The sequence below is a fragment of the Mustela lutreola genome, chromosome 7 (genome assembly GCF_030435805.1).
Source record: "Mustela lutreola isolate mMusLut2 chromosome 7, mMusLut2.pri, whole genome shotgun sequence".
In the NCBI taxonomy this organism is placed as follows: domain Eukaryota; kingdom Metazoa; phylum Chordata; class Mammalia; order Carnivora; family Mustelidae; genus Mustela; species Mustela lutreola.
The window spans coordinates 41,253,807-41,268,898 of record NC_081296.1 but is presented as its reverse complement, the minus strand read 5'-3'; the positions used below and the strand labels follow the sequence as shown (position 1 = coordinate 41,268,898).

Below are 15,092 nucleotides of genomic sequence, written 5' to 3'. Positions count from 1 at the left end.
CCCCGACGCACTACCGGTGATAACGTAAAATGGTGCAGCCACTGTGGCCCACAGCGGGGCATCAGCAACATAGAATTGAATGTAGCGTTAGTGTAATACCCAGAGATTTTGATTCAATGTGTGTATCTAAGAGAAATGAATACAGAGGCCCACACAAAAACTTTAACATGGATGCGCATGGTAGCAATGTTCATAATAGCCCCAAAGTGGAAACAACTCAAGTGCCATCATAGGACAAGAGGATAAATAAAATGTGGTACACCCATACAATGAAATGTAACTGGACAATAAAGAGAAATGAGGGTCCTTGAAAATATTATGCTAAGTGAAAGAAGAGAGTCACAAGAGACCACTTCTATAAGACCACTTATAATCCATGTAAATGAAATGTCCAGGAGGGGCAAATTTATAGGGACAGAAAGCAGACTGGTAGTTTCCCAGGTCCAACACATGTGATGAGGGATGGGAAAGGCCAGCGAGTGGGTACAGGATTTTTTTTTTTTTAGGGAGATGAAAATCTCTGAAAATTGGCTTGTGGCAATGGTTATACAACTCTGAATATACTAAAATATGGCATTGTACACTTTTAGTGTGAATGGTATACATGAATTATTTCCTAATTAAGCTGTTTTAAAAAAAAAAAAAAGAAGGCCAGGGCGCCTGGGTGGCTCAGTCAGTTAAGCATCTGATTCTTGGTTTCGGCTCAGGTTGTGATCTCAGGGTCATGAGATCAAGCCCTGTGTCAGGCTCCGTGCTCAGTGTGGAGTCTGCTGGTCCCTCCCCCTCGTTCCTCCTCATGCTCTTTCACTCTCTCAAATACATAAATATAATCTTAAAAAAAAAAAATAAAAAGTAGGCCATTACTCAGCCATAAAAAAGAATGAAATCTTCCAATTGCAACGACGTGGATGGGACCAGAGGATATTATGCTAAGCGAAATGAGTCAGTCAGAGAAAGTCAAATACCATATGATTTCACTCACATGTGGAATTTAAGAAACCAAACAAATGAACACAGGAGAAGGGAAGGGAAGGGGAAAATAAAGTAAGATGAAAACAGAAAAGGGAGGCAAACCATAAACGACTCTTAACTCTAGAACACAAACCGAGGGTTACTCGAGGGGAGCTGGGGGTGGGGGTGGGGTAACTCGGTGCCAGGCATCAAGGAGGGCACTTCTTGTAATGAACGCTGGGTGTTTCATGCAACTGGTGAATCACTAAACTCTACCTCCAAAACTAATAATATACTATATTCTAACTCACTTGAATGAAAAAAAGCAAAAGTAGGCCATTATATGGTATCCTTAATATAATTCTATTTTGGGTAAACAGAAAGGGTGATTTATCACATTCTTGTTCTTAAAAATTTAGTTATGCTTAAGAAAATTTAGTCATTCTTTTTCTACAATGAGCAGTAGAAAAAATAAAGTTAAGAAAAACAAAATTATTTTCCTTTGGAAGAAATGGTGTCTTTGACCAATGGGAAAGCCCAGGCAGCGTCAGCTCCCCAAGGAAGAGACACAGATCCACTGCGAAAACGGAATGTGAACAACCACTGAACATCGGCGGTAACGAAAGAATTACAAAAACCAAACAACCTGATGCCAGGTTCCCACGATGCCCTGGAAATAACTTCAGTGAATGACGAACAACCATCTCGGGCAGGAGTGCGGGAAGCGGGCCGTCGGACCCAGGGCGGGTGAGAAGGAAAACAGAACAGGTGCTCTGGGCTCCTCCAGCTTTGCTGTGCACACAAGTCACTCGGCCGCCTCCGTGAAGAGCCACCCAAGTAACTTCCTACCCGGGGCCTCCTTTCATCCCCCTTTTCTCTATCTTCTCCTCTCTTCCCTCCGTCCCTCCTCCCAGCATAGAAGCTGCGCTGGCAGGAAGAGCAGCAACGCCATACCGCGGCTGGGAGCTGTGACTTCTGTTAACCTCGGCTTGCTGGAAGCAGCAGTGATCTTGGCATTGACTCTAATGGGTCCCCAAGCTCTGAAAGAGCCGTTCTGATAGCTAGTAATCTGCTCCGCCAGCGCATTCCAGGCTTGCAGACAGCGCTGGTTCAGTTTTTAGCAATAATTTCTACCAGGGGTATTTTATTTTCTTCTCCCCAGAGATTAAAAAAAAAAGAAGAAGAAAAAAAAAAAGATTTGAAGATAACGTGACGGTGTAGCCGGTTAAGCCGTGGCAAGAAGGCAATACAAATTGTAAAAGTAGATACCGCAGCTCAAAGCTTGGCCCTGTGGCTCCAACTGATGTCGAGGTGAGCGGTCTAGGATACTTTACAAGTCTCCAAGGGTGAAAATTCATGCTCCTAAGCGTAATTCCAAAGCAAAATCCAATAAACCAAATCATTAAGAAAGAGGTCAAGGTTTCAATAGTTATTGGGTGTATTATTTAATATTTATTGTGCCAGGCATTAGGCTGGGAGGTAGACATGATCCCCATTTAATCCTCAACTCCTGTGGGTTATGTATCCCCTGATTTTATGATTGACGGAGCTGAAAACTGAGAAAAGTAAAACTATTTTCAGTATACTTTAAGAAAACACAGATGTATGTAGGATGCTTCAGAAAAATTTGGGTGGGTTGGTTTGTTTTTGTTTTTTTTTTAGATTTTATTTATTTATTTGAGAGAAAGAGCAAGCGCACAAGTAGGCAGACAGACGGAGTGAAAGGAGGAAGTGGACTCCTCGCTGAGCAGAGAGCTGGACGCGGGACTCCATCCCAGGACCTGAGCTGAAGGCAGACGCTTAACCGACTAAGCCACTCAGGTGTCCCCAAAATTTTAGTTTTCTAATTTCAGAACTTCTAATAATCTAGAGAAACATAATTATCTTCATTTCTTCTGTCTTTACTGAGTTCCCCCTTCCCAGCCCAGCACCTGGCGTCAGGAGTGGTTAATCTAATTTAAAATGGAATAAATGTAGTTAATCATTAACCTTGGCTTTCCGCTGAAACTGTTAGGAAAAAAAAAAAAAAAAAAAAACAAATAGATTCCACACTGACAGAGAACTTTGTTCCATATTTCTTACAGTCAATATACACAGTGTATACACAATATACACAGTCTTATAATCAATATACATAGTCTGTTTTGAATGGGTAGACCGTGTAGTTAGTTTTTAATCAATTGGGAAATTTGTTTCCCCCCAGGAACAAAATATAAAAGGGTGCTATCGTGGTCAGAAGAATGTCAAGTGCCGTCATAAAGGAAAGTTTTAAAAATTTACTTCTTGGGTCATCGAGATTATTATTAGTTCCCTCTTGTGTCAGGAAGATTGTTAGTAATACTAGCTGTTTTAACAGATTAACCTGGAGGTTCTAATGGCTTCATACCCAGAAAGTTTCTTTCTTGTTTGGGCCAAGTCCAGATGGTGGAGCAGGGGGCACTCTGCTCCACACAGGCATTTAGGGACCCAGGCTGTCAGAGGGCCTGCCCACTCCAGCATGTGGTGTCCAGGGTCGCCCTGGACACTGACATCCGTCCGGCAGATGGGGAGGGGAGAGAGTGGAGGATTGCCAGGCCTGGCCACCTTCCACTGGCCACATTCAGCTGCCAGAAGGCAGGGAAATATGAGACAGCTGTGAGCCTGGGCAAAATGAGTCATTGGTTTGGCAACGAACGGAACAGTCTACCAGAGCAGTCAGCATCTTCTGAAGGGGAGAGTTCATCCCCGTTACTGGTGTTATGTAAAGTGTGATACAGGTTTCTAGTAAGGTGACTCTGGATAGCCCAGACTTCCTCCCCGCTATCTAGGAGGCTGAGTATCTGCTTCGGATCCAGGTCCGCTGCCTAACCCTGCTTCATCTAAGACCAGCCAAGACATCTGACAAGTATGCTCCAGAAGCAGGTCTCATACTCCCATCAGATGACGCACAGATACTCCAGTTCCAGAAACAGAAGCTGAGGCCCAGGCAGAGAGCTCTTGCTCATATTATGGGGTAAAGAGACGCAAGGAAATGAATAGTTACCAAGCGGCTACTCGAGCTGGCTCTGGACAGATATTATCTTATTTAATTTTAACAACCACAGAGGAAGGAATTTTATTTCTGTTTTCCACAATGGGAAGGCTGAGGCTCATGGAACAGGCTCCTCTCCCAAGGCTGTGGCAATAAAAGAAGTGGACCCAGTCTAGGTCCTGTCTCGGTCTGAGTACTTTCCAACACGCTTCCTCGGAGCCAGGAGCTCGCAATGGGGAGGAAGCACCTCACGACGCCCTCCATGGAAGCTCCCATGTCCTTTGGGGCCACCACTCTCAGCATCCAGGAGCTCCGTGTACCGCAAAAATACCCACAATATATGGGGCCAGGGAACGTGCCTCTAATCCTTACTGCCGACCCCGACAAGGTCGAAGGATGAGGGCTGTTTCCAAGTGAGCTGTCCTCCGCTTTCAACTTCGGTGGCTTCCACTTTGCAAAGTTGGGGACTGACCGGAAAGCAGGAGATGCTGGCGTTCTTCAGTCTTACTGAAAGCAGTTTTCCTAGGCTCACGCGCGGCAGGTACCAGCAAAATATAACAATATAAATACAAACATGGGTCGGCAGCAGCAGAACCTGAGCAATCTCGATGAAGAGACTTAGCCGCAGAAGTTGAAGAAAATCCGAAAGAAGAATCAGGAATGTGAACTGAAGTGCCCGTGCGTGTGGGAGTGCATCCCGGAGCCTAACTGATGCTCCTGGGACAACGTCGGTGGTTTGTAACCTTTTTTTGTGTGTGTCCACAGCACACTTCCAAATTCTCAAATGTTTGGCTGCACATTTGAACGGCCTCAGAGGTAAACACGGATTATGAAAAACAAGGCTTCGGGAAGCTCCAAAGGCTTCTCACAATTGTCACATGATTCACTCTCGCTGCCGCCCATTTGAGAAAAATTGTTCACTACCTTGAAGCACCTGCTTTTTTTTTTTTTCCCCCAACTATTCCCAAGAAGTGTTTGCATATCTCAAGAAATGGCTGTTTTCCTTAAGGGATAACTTGATGGGACGCCTGCCCCTTGCCCGTGGCACAGAAAAGTGTGGTTCATTCCCTGCCATGTCCGACAGACACCATAAGAGAATCTACTCGAGGCTGAAGCAAAAATGTCTATTGCATCCAGAACAACATTTGGCATAAACTTAGGTACTGTGGCTCTGCACCCACCCATCATGGGCTTTGGGGACTCAGACTGGCTAACTGGAAATGTGTCCACTGGGGCTCCTGGGTGGCTCCGTGGTTTAAAGCCTCTGCCTTCAGCTCAGGTCATGATCCCAGGAACCTGGGATTGAGCCCTGCATCAGGCTCTCTGCTTAGCAGGGACCCTGCTTCCTCCTCTCTCTCTCTCTGCCTGCCTCTCTGCCCACTTGTGATCTCTGTCAAATAAATAAATAAAATCTTTAAAAAAAAAAAAAAAAAAGGAAATGTGTCCACTATAAGTCATGAGATTTGGGGCGCCTGGGTGACTCAGTGGGTTAAGCCTCTGCCTTCAGCTCAGGTCATGATCTCAGGGTCCTGGAACCGAGGCCCGCATTGGGCTCTCTGCTCAGCACAGGCTTGCTTCCCTCCCTCTCTGCCTTCTGCTCTGCCTACTTGTGATCTCTGTCAAATAAATAAACAAAATCTTAAAAAAAAAAAAAAAAAGTCATGATATTTGCCCAAGTGGGATCCTAAACTCCCTTTTACGCACAGAGCTCTTCACCCAGCCCGTAAGCACACCAAGGGAGACTCAATGTCATGTTTCAAGTGCAGCCCAATGAAACAGTCTTTTTCAGGAGGAAAAGCAAACAAACAAACAAACAACAACCCACCAAACCCAGCTTTAAAATAGAATCTCTAACTAGACCTAAGAACTGTGCCATAAAACTGCCAAGAATCATGGCATTTCTGTACTCGGTCAGCCTTTCAGGGACGGTCTCCTAACGAGAAAGAAGGAACTTGAAAATATTCTGCCTGTGCCAGTGATGTGTGATTTAAGAGAGGAAATACTTAGGGGCTTAAGAGACCTTTGCAGGGAGCCGGGAAGCTGGCTGCAAGTTTGAAGACATTTGCATTCCCTGGAATCCAGGCTCATTTATCTCTGGGAACCACCAGGATGTGGAGTCCATAAACTGTGATTTTAGAAGGTCCCTAAGTGAGCAATGAATCAGAACCAAATGAAACTTAGCGCAAGTGGGTAGCAATTTATCGTGGCTTTTTCCCCAGTATGTGAGGGAAAATTCAGACATCTGCAATGACGTGGTGATGAGTCCGTGAAAACACTTTACCATTTGATAATGAATCCAGGAGCAGAATGGGGCTGAACCAGGTTGGCTCTCCTCTCCTTGCCTCAATCCATTGAGCCCTGCTTCTTGGGTATCTGCTGTGCACCCAGTGCTCGAAGCTCGTGCAGTCCCCTCCCTCTGGGCGGTCTCCAGGTCTTGAGGGGCTGAGGAAGGCAACTGAGTCTATAGTTAAGGATGCTAAGGCATAGTTGCAGAGTATCAGATCTCCTCACCAGTGCCCACCGAGGACCATAGTTTCCTCATGCACTTATGCAGCCAGAGAGATTTCTCTGCTTCTCAAAAAATCCCCACTGCTTCTGACTTTACAGCATGATTTAGGACACAGACTTCTGTGTCTGGGTCCCGTTTCCTCAGAGTTGGAATGTTCTGTCCATGGGCTGTGATAATGGTCCATTTTTTTCTAACTCATTGCTTGGGAAAACATCCCACTAATACCTAAAAACTTTGCATGAAGTCTGTTGTAAATCTGTTTAATTGACTCTCGACCTTGTAGTCTGAATAAACTTCTCCACGGGCACAGTTCAACCACCATCTCTCCCGATGGCTCCGAGCCCAGGCCCGACCTCGTCTCATTCTGTATCCCACTGCTTTCTGCATATTTCCATGTCCAAGTCTTACCAACATTTGTAATCCAAAACATCTATAATTAAATTCATGACCTGGTGGTCATGAATGTCAGTGTTAACATTAGACTGCTTGAAGTCAAATTCTGGTTGTACCACACACTAGTCATGTGCCCTTGGGCAAATCATTCCATGTCCATGAGCCCTATATTCTCCATCTATAAAAATCTGATCACTGATGGTATCTATCCCTTAGGGTTAGCCTGAGAGTTAAATGAGATCTTCAGGGTAAACGTGGTGTCTGATACATACTGAGAGCTCATTGCAAAATGGATGTCTAGATTTCTGTCATGGGTGCCAACCATTCTCTACCTGAGATGGGGAATGCTAAAGATTGGAGGGTCCAGTGGTGGGATTTCCACAAAGGGGAGGTTGGGGTTGGTTCTCCCAGATATAAGGAAAGAAGGGCCCGCAGCTCATCCCCACCCTATGAATGGCATTCATACCACTCTTCCTGGTGTCCTTCACCTGGCCACGTGAGAGGTAGAAGAGGTCCCTAGTGGAGTACGTTTGGGAAAGGCTGTCCCCCAGAAACCTGCCTTTAGGGCTGTGCCATAAACATGAGCGTGCTGAAGGCTTGGAGAAACCCTGCAGAAAAGAAGCCTGTTTGACCCAGTCTGATGCAGTGTTTCCCAAACTCCATCTGTCTATAGGACCACCCCACCCCCAGATACCTATAGATATTCCAAGATCCAGTATTCTACAGCACACATTTCCAGGAAACGGGTTTTAGAGTCACACTTAAAATGTCTCTTTCTCTCATTCTCACACCAGGTAGTAACCCAGTCCTAGTGAATTTCACCAAACACCTCCCGATTCTACCTCCTTCTCTTCACTCCCACGGCCTCTACCCTGATCTAACTGCTTACTTCCTCGGTCCTGGATGAAGGCCCAAGGAGCCATATCCCTGCCCTACCCTGGCCATTCCTCTGCCCCTGTCAAACTACCTTTGCAATACATTCATGTCATTGTCATGGGCTGAACAGTGGTTCCCCCAAACAATACCTTTATGGGGATTCGGAATCCCCAGCACCTGTGAATGGGAGTGCTGGGGTTCGGGACACACGACCTCAAAAAATGTCAACCTGGCATGTTGAAGATTTTCAGTTAAAGGAACTGGAGACCAGGCAGGTGTAGGAAGGACTCTCTGATCATCTCCTGAAACAGGTTATAAGACCCTCAGGTGAGAGGTGCTCTCCCTATACCCAGAGGAGAGGGGCACCCTTATCCCCAAGATGAAGGAACACCCACAGCAGTATGAGGGACTAGGCCTTGCTAAGTTTCCCCCAGTTTCCCACTCTGAGGCCCCTCTGCCCTGTCTGGGTTTGCCATGATTCTCCTCTCTTCATCAAATCTGGTATAAAGACTCTCGGGTTGAACCGTTGCTTTGGGTCTTCATTTCCTTAAAGGCTTCCACGTCACATAAAACTTGAAGCAAATAAATACGCATGCTTTCCTCTCGTGACTCTGTCTCTGCTCATATGCCAGGGGTCCCAGCTGAGAATTTAGAAGGGTAAAAGGAAAAGACATCTTTCCCTCTACTACAGGACTTCACTTGGACAAAGGGACTTGGCAGATGTCATTAAGAATCACAAGATGAGATCATTTGGGGTTATCTGTGTGGGCCCTAAATACAAGGACAAGTGTCCTTTTAAGGACAGAGAGGGGAGACACAGGGAGAAGAGAGAGGCCAGGTGCACATGGAGGCAGAGATGGTGGTGATATAGTTACAACCCAAGGAACGTCCAGGGCCACCAGAAGCTGCAAAAGGCAAGGATTGGTTCTCCTTCAAAGCCTCTGGGAGGGGGTACAGCCCTGCTGCCACCTTGATTTGGGAAGTCTGGTCTTCAGAACTATGAAAGAATAAATTTCTGTCATTTGTAGTATTTCATACAGTCATGTATGAAATGGATACAATCATCATAACACCTTTCTAGTCCTCTCCAGAAATGAAGCAACATGAGTCACTGTAGATTTCCCTTCAAGGGCTGACTGTTCTGTTCCCATCACAGGCCAAAGAACAAGCGTGGCCGTCCTGGTGGTATATCCTGTGTGAAGGCGTAGTGCAAGGGAAGCTTCAAGAAGGCTGGCTGCCCTTGCTTCAGGTTCTAGGCTGGAGTCTGATTAAGTTGCTGGCTCAGAGGTTTCCAACTTTGGAGTTTTCTAGATCCTTCTTTTTACCTCCCAGATTTACTCCCACCATTCCTTTTCCTTCACTGAATGGCCTTTGAAGATAGACGTGCATAAACTCTGCCATTGAGAATCTTTGGTCCCACTTAAAGACATGAAGGTGATAAATCACACATTCCAGGTACAGAAAGTAAATGAGGATTCTGGGTTTGCTTCTTGCCTTTTCTTGTATTTCTCTTTCCCACATTTGTTTATTCATTCATTCATTCAGCCAATATTTATTGAGCACATACTAAGTGACAACCACTATACCCACTACTGGTTATGTTTAAGGATGAAATTCTGAATATATCTTTCAATCCATGCACAACATTTTCTACTTTCCCATACACTCTGCCTGAACTTACATGTTCCTTTTACTAAAGCATATGTCTTGGATTTCCTTCACCCTGACTCCTAACCCCATCTTCCAAAAGAACGACCTTTTACGTGTGGCCTCTCCAAGCCTTGGAGTGGAGAGAAAGCCCAGAGGACAGTTTTGCATTCGCTTCTACCAAGACTTTACAGTACAACTTGTTGGCTAATCTAAATAAATACCGGCTGTCTATAATAAATAATAATAAAGAAATAGGGGTGTGTGGCTGGTTGGGTCATTAAGCATCTACTTTCAGCTCAGGTCACAATGCCAGGGTCCTGGGATCAAGCCCCACATCGGGCTCCATGGTCAGTGGGGAGTATGCTTCTCCCTCTCCCACTCCTCCTGCTGTGGTCCTTCTCTCTCTCTCTCTCTCTCTCTCTCTCTCTGTGTGTCAAATAAATAAATAAATAAATAAATAAATAAATCTTTAAAAAAAATACCGATAACTTTGGGAAGGTATAAAGACTTCGACAAAATGTACATCTAACACAAAGGACTTCATTTTGGTTGGGGGGAAAAATGCACTCACGTAGAAATTGAAGATCCAAGGCCTGGCTCTGCCATTTTCCACTTGGGTGGTCCCTCCAGGCACCATCACTCCATCCTCAAGGGTGGGCAGGCCTCGGGGATCGGCAAAGCAGAAGCCCATGTCAAGTGCAGGACCACATTATGTTAACAGTGTGTCAGTGACGAGGGTCTGAAAGCTATGTGAATGCGTTCAAGACTTGAGGTGCCAACTCTCAAGGAATTTGTCACACAGGAGATACAGACTTGCTCTCCACACAGGTGGCTCCGGCTGCCTCTTACCGATTTCCGGAATAACTCCTTCAGACAAGGAGTAAGCCCTTAAGAACAAGGATCTTATTTTGCCTGTTTTTTGAGGTTTGGAGACTGGAATACACGTAATACACTTTTGCAAAATAAGTGGACAAAGAGCTACTGCTAATGATCTTTCTCTCCAAGGAGCTCAAAGGAACATTTAGTGAGAACAAAATGTGATCCACCAGATAAATCAAAAGAAAACGAACGGACTGACAGGTTAATGAATTCTTTGGGAATATAAATGAAGGACCAAGAGGGACGGACACTGCTCTTCTCCTTACTCCTGGCCACATGGCAGACCCATTCGTGGCCCTTCCACCGGTCCTGCAAGTCTAGGTATTTTCAGGTTGAAGCAACACACACATATGAGTAAAAAGTGACTGTGCCAAGCTCACTGAGCCTAAGAAAACGGAGATCAAATTATCCACCCATGTTTTTGGGTAGGAACAGATGAATGTCTAAGAAAATATATTTTTAAGAATGATAATATGAATTCAATTAAATACGATGCCTAAAGAATCCTATTTCATCATTTAAACCATTTCCTTTTAAAAACACCTTGCATATTTGTTTTCTTTTAAACATCACAGAAAACTAAAATACCTGACCGAAAACTATCCATAATTCCACCACTTTCCTTGTTTTTTTTTTTTTTTAAGATTTTTATTTATTTATTTGACAGAGAGAGAGAGAGATCAGAAGTAGGCAGAGAGGCAGGCAGAGAGAGGTGGGGAAGCAGGCTCCCTGAAGCAGGCTCCCTGATGAGCAGAGAGCCCAACAGGGCTCCATCCCCAGACCCTGAGATCATGACCTGAGCCAAAGGCAGAGGCTCAACCCACTGAGCCACCCAGGCACCCCCACTACTTTCCTTGTTTAGGGAGGTATGGAGGCTAGGGAAGTAGGTAGCTTTTTAGGTGTTCACTGAGTTCACTGAATTAACGGGGGAGGGGGGGGAGTATTATTTGAATCATGACACTGTTCGATTTAATAGAGGACAAGTGAGTAGAGCAATGAGTTCTTTCTTTCTATTCACATCGACTTCCCCTTTCCCACCTGCGTTTCCCCCAAGTTCATCCACTCAGGGCAAAAGGAATCCATCAAAATCCTTGAGAACACAGGCAGCAACCTCTTCGACCTCAGTCGCAGCAACATCTTCCTAGGAACATCGCCAAAGGCAAGGGAAGCAAGGGCAAAAATGAACTATTGGGATTTCATCAAGATCAAAAGCTTTTGCACAGCAAAGGAAACAGTTAACAAAATCAAAAGACAACTGACAGAATGGGAGAAGATATTTGCAAACGACATATCAGATAAAGGACTAGTGTCCAAAATCTATAAAGAACTTAGCAAACTCAACACCCAAAGAACAAATAATCCAATCAAGAAATGGGCGGAGGACATGAACAGACATTTCTGCAAAGAAGACATCCAGATGGCCAACAGACACATGAAAAAGTGCTCCATATCACTCGGCATCAGGGAAATACAAATCAAAACCACAATGAGATATCACCTCACACCAGTCAGAATGGCTAAAATTAACAAGTCAGGAAATGACAGATGCTGGCGAGGATGCGGAGAAAGGGGAACCCTCCTACACTGTTGGTGGGAATGCAAGCTGGTGCAACCACTCTGGTTGCCATACCACAGTATGGAGGTTCCTCAAAATGTTGAAAATAGAACTGCCCTATGACCCAGCAATTGCACTACTGGGTATTTACCCTAAAGATACAAACGTAGTGATCCAAAGGGGCACGTGCACCCGAATGTTTATAGCAGCAATGTCCACAATAGCCAAACTATGGAAAGAACCAAGATGTCCATCAACAGATGAATGGATAAAAAAGATGTGGTATATATACACAATGGAATACTATGCAGCCATCAAAAGAAATGAAATCTTGCCATTTGCGACAACACGGATGGAACTAGAGTGTATCATGCTTAGCGAAATAAGTCAAGCAGAGAAAGACAGCTATCATATGATCTCCCTGATATGAGGAAGTGGTGATGCAACATGGGGGCTTAAGTGGGTAGGAGAAGAATCAATGAAACAAGATGGGATTGGGAGGGAGACAAACCATAAGTGACTCTTAATCTCACAAAACAAACTGAGGGTTGCTGGGGGGAGGGGGGTTGGGAGAAGGGGGGTGGGGTTATGGACATTGGGGAGGGTATGTGCTTTGGTGAGTGCTGTGAAGTGTGTAAACCTGGCAATTCACAGACCTATACCCCTGGGGATAAAAATATATGTTTATAAAAATAAAAAATTTTAAAAAAAAGATTTTTATTTATTTACTTGATAGAGAGAGAGAGATCAGAAGTAGGCAGAGAGGCAGGCAGAGAGAGGTGGGGAAGCAGGCTCCCTGAAGCAGGCTCCCTGATGAGCAGAGAGCCCGACTCAGGGCTCCATCCCGAGACCCTGAGATCATGACCTGAGCCAAGGCAGAGGCTCAACCCACTGAGCCACCCAGGCACCCCCACCACTTTCCTTGTTTAGGGAGGTATGGAGGCTAGGGAAGTAGGTAGCTTTTTAGGTGTTCACTGAGTTCACTGAATTAACGGGGGTGGGGGGGAGTATTATTTGAATCATGACACTGTTCGATTTAATAGAGGACAAGTGAGTAGAGCAATGAGTTCTTTCTTTCTATTCACATCGACTTCCCCTTTCCCACCTGCGTTTCCCCCAAATTCATCCACTCAGGGCGCCCTCTGATCCTGACAGTTGGTCCACCGACATGTCAAGATCAGTGTGGTCATGGAGGAACTGTGCTGTTCACCTGTGGGATCTCTGCTCCACCTCTGTGTTGCTTTCCTCTCTCATTCGTCTGGGGTTTACAAAGACTTCTTGGGAAACACTTGCCCCAACCTGGCACCCGTATGTTCCTCACCTACAGCAGAGTGATTGAGGATTGACCTCAAGTACCAGGTCGCCGGGGCTCAGATCTCAGGTCCTCCACTCACCATGGCCTTGGGCAAGTCATATAACCCCTCTGGAGCTCAGTTAGCCCACCCGAAAAGGGGGAGCGAGAAGAGCAGCTCTGTCATGATGGTTGTGTTTACGGAAGGAAAAATATGTATCAAGGGCTCATTGTATAACCTGAGTGGTAGTAAGTGCTTCATTAACCCTAGTCAGTGATTATTACCTCCAAATGAGAGTCTCAGTAAACTATCCCAGGAATGTGGAAGTATGAGCCTTCCCCCCGCCCAAGAGCAGAGGGATTAAAGAGGTCAAGACGCTGTCTTGTTTAGACGACACTGCTCTGCCCCCACAAGTTGCCTAAGAAAGCAGTCCCAGGAAGGAGGCCCTGGCTCAGCCTGTGGCTCCCCTCCACGCACAGGAAGCCATGGGAAAGAGCCACTGCCAGGGGCTGGAGGTTTCCAGTATGCGCTGATCAGGAACCTTCTTCTGGGGTCAGTCAGGGTGAATGGCATCAGAGTGGACTTGTTTACCCTCATCACTACCTCCCAGATCACCGAGGTCATCTGGGTCCCATCTCCAGACCAGGGCACCCCTCCCTCAGTGAGGTTACACCCCAGCCTTCTCAGACAACCCCTGAACCTCACCACTCTGACCTCTAGAATTAAGAATCTGTCATGCCGGCCACATTAGCAGCTGCAAGTGTCTCAACCCTTCCGTGTTTCAGTTTCCTGTATAAGGTCGGGGTGATCGTGGTACCTACACTTCAGGATCATTGAGAGGACTAAAGACATTATTCCATGAAAAGCATTTAAAATACTGTTAAACACACATGCTGTAAACTTACTGCTGTGATTTGCCACCGTCGCATGTGAAGCAAACTCCCTGAAGCTTCATCATCGGTTCTAAATGGCCCATTGTCCTTCGACCCACTCACTGGACCTCGCTAGCCACTGCGGCTCCTCCTCACATCACAAATTCCTCAGGGCTGGGATGGAAGTCGAATAAAGACAGTCTTGCAGCCACCCCCAATGCTGTTTGCAAGGCACTGTCCCCCTCCCTCAAAAGCCTCTGGCCCCTCTGATGTTAATGTTCTTCCAGCCATTTCCTCCATTTCCTGTCTTGCTCCTGTACTCACTCTTCCCCACACAGAAACAAGAATAATCTTTTAAAAAATTAATTCAGATCTTGTTCTTCTTTGCTTAGAACCCTTCTGGGGTGTGCTGTTATATTTGGAATGAAACCCAAAGCCTGTCTGCACATCTCTCACTCATTCCCATTGACTAGATAGCAATGTTGACCTTTGTGGTTCCTGAAACACTAACACTCACTCACCCCAGGGCCTTTGCACTTGCTGTTTCTACTGCCCTCAACACCCACATTCTGGATCCTTCATGCCATTCAGGTCTGAGTTCAAAGGTCATCTTGTCAGAAAATCCTTCTAAGAACTTCCAGCATAAATAACCCCACATTCACTATCTCTTTACTCCATCTATTGCTCTTATGGCACTACCAACATCTGAAATGATCTAGATTTTTTTTTTAATTTACCATTTTCCTGTCTTTCCTCTCTAAGATATAAGCTCCATAAGATCAGGGATCTCTTCTTTATTGTTCATTGTAGAATGCCTGAGCCTAGAATAGTGCCTGGTCTGTAGTAACCCTCAATAAATATTTGATGACAAAATGAACACAGACCTACAGGGTCCAAAGACCACAGAGCTCTGGCATTGGACTGACCTGGCTTTGAATCTGAGCTCTGCCGCCTATTGGCTGCATGACCTTTGGCAAGTTGTTTACCTCTCTCAGACATGAAATTCCTCAAACTAAAATATCGGCAAAAGTAAGGTGCCTGGGTGGCTCAGTTGTTAGGCATCTGTCTTTGGCTTGGGTCATGGTCCCAGGGTCCTGGGATTGAG

General features: G+C 45.5%; 1 protein-coding gene and 1 long non-coding RNA gene across 5 annotated transcripts in view; one reads left to right on the top strand and one right to left on the bottom strand.

Moving 5' to 3' along the window:
• The window catches only part of THSD4 (thrombospondin type 1 domain containing 4), a 564,345-nt gene that overhangs the window by 216,614 nt on the left and 332,639 nt on the right, over positions 1–15,092 (bottom strand). The window lies entirely within an intron of this gene.
• LOC131835832 (uncharacterized) overlaps positions 1–15,092 on the top strand; it is a 32,999-nt gene that overhangs the window by 10,848 nt on the left and 7,059 nt on the right. The gene's annotated exons all lie outside the window — the stretch shown is intronic.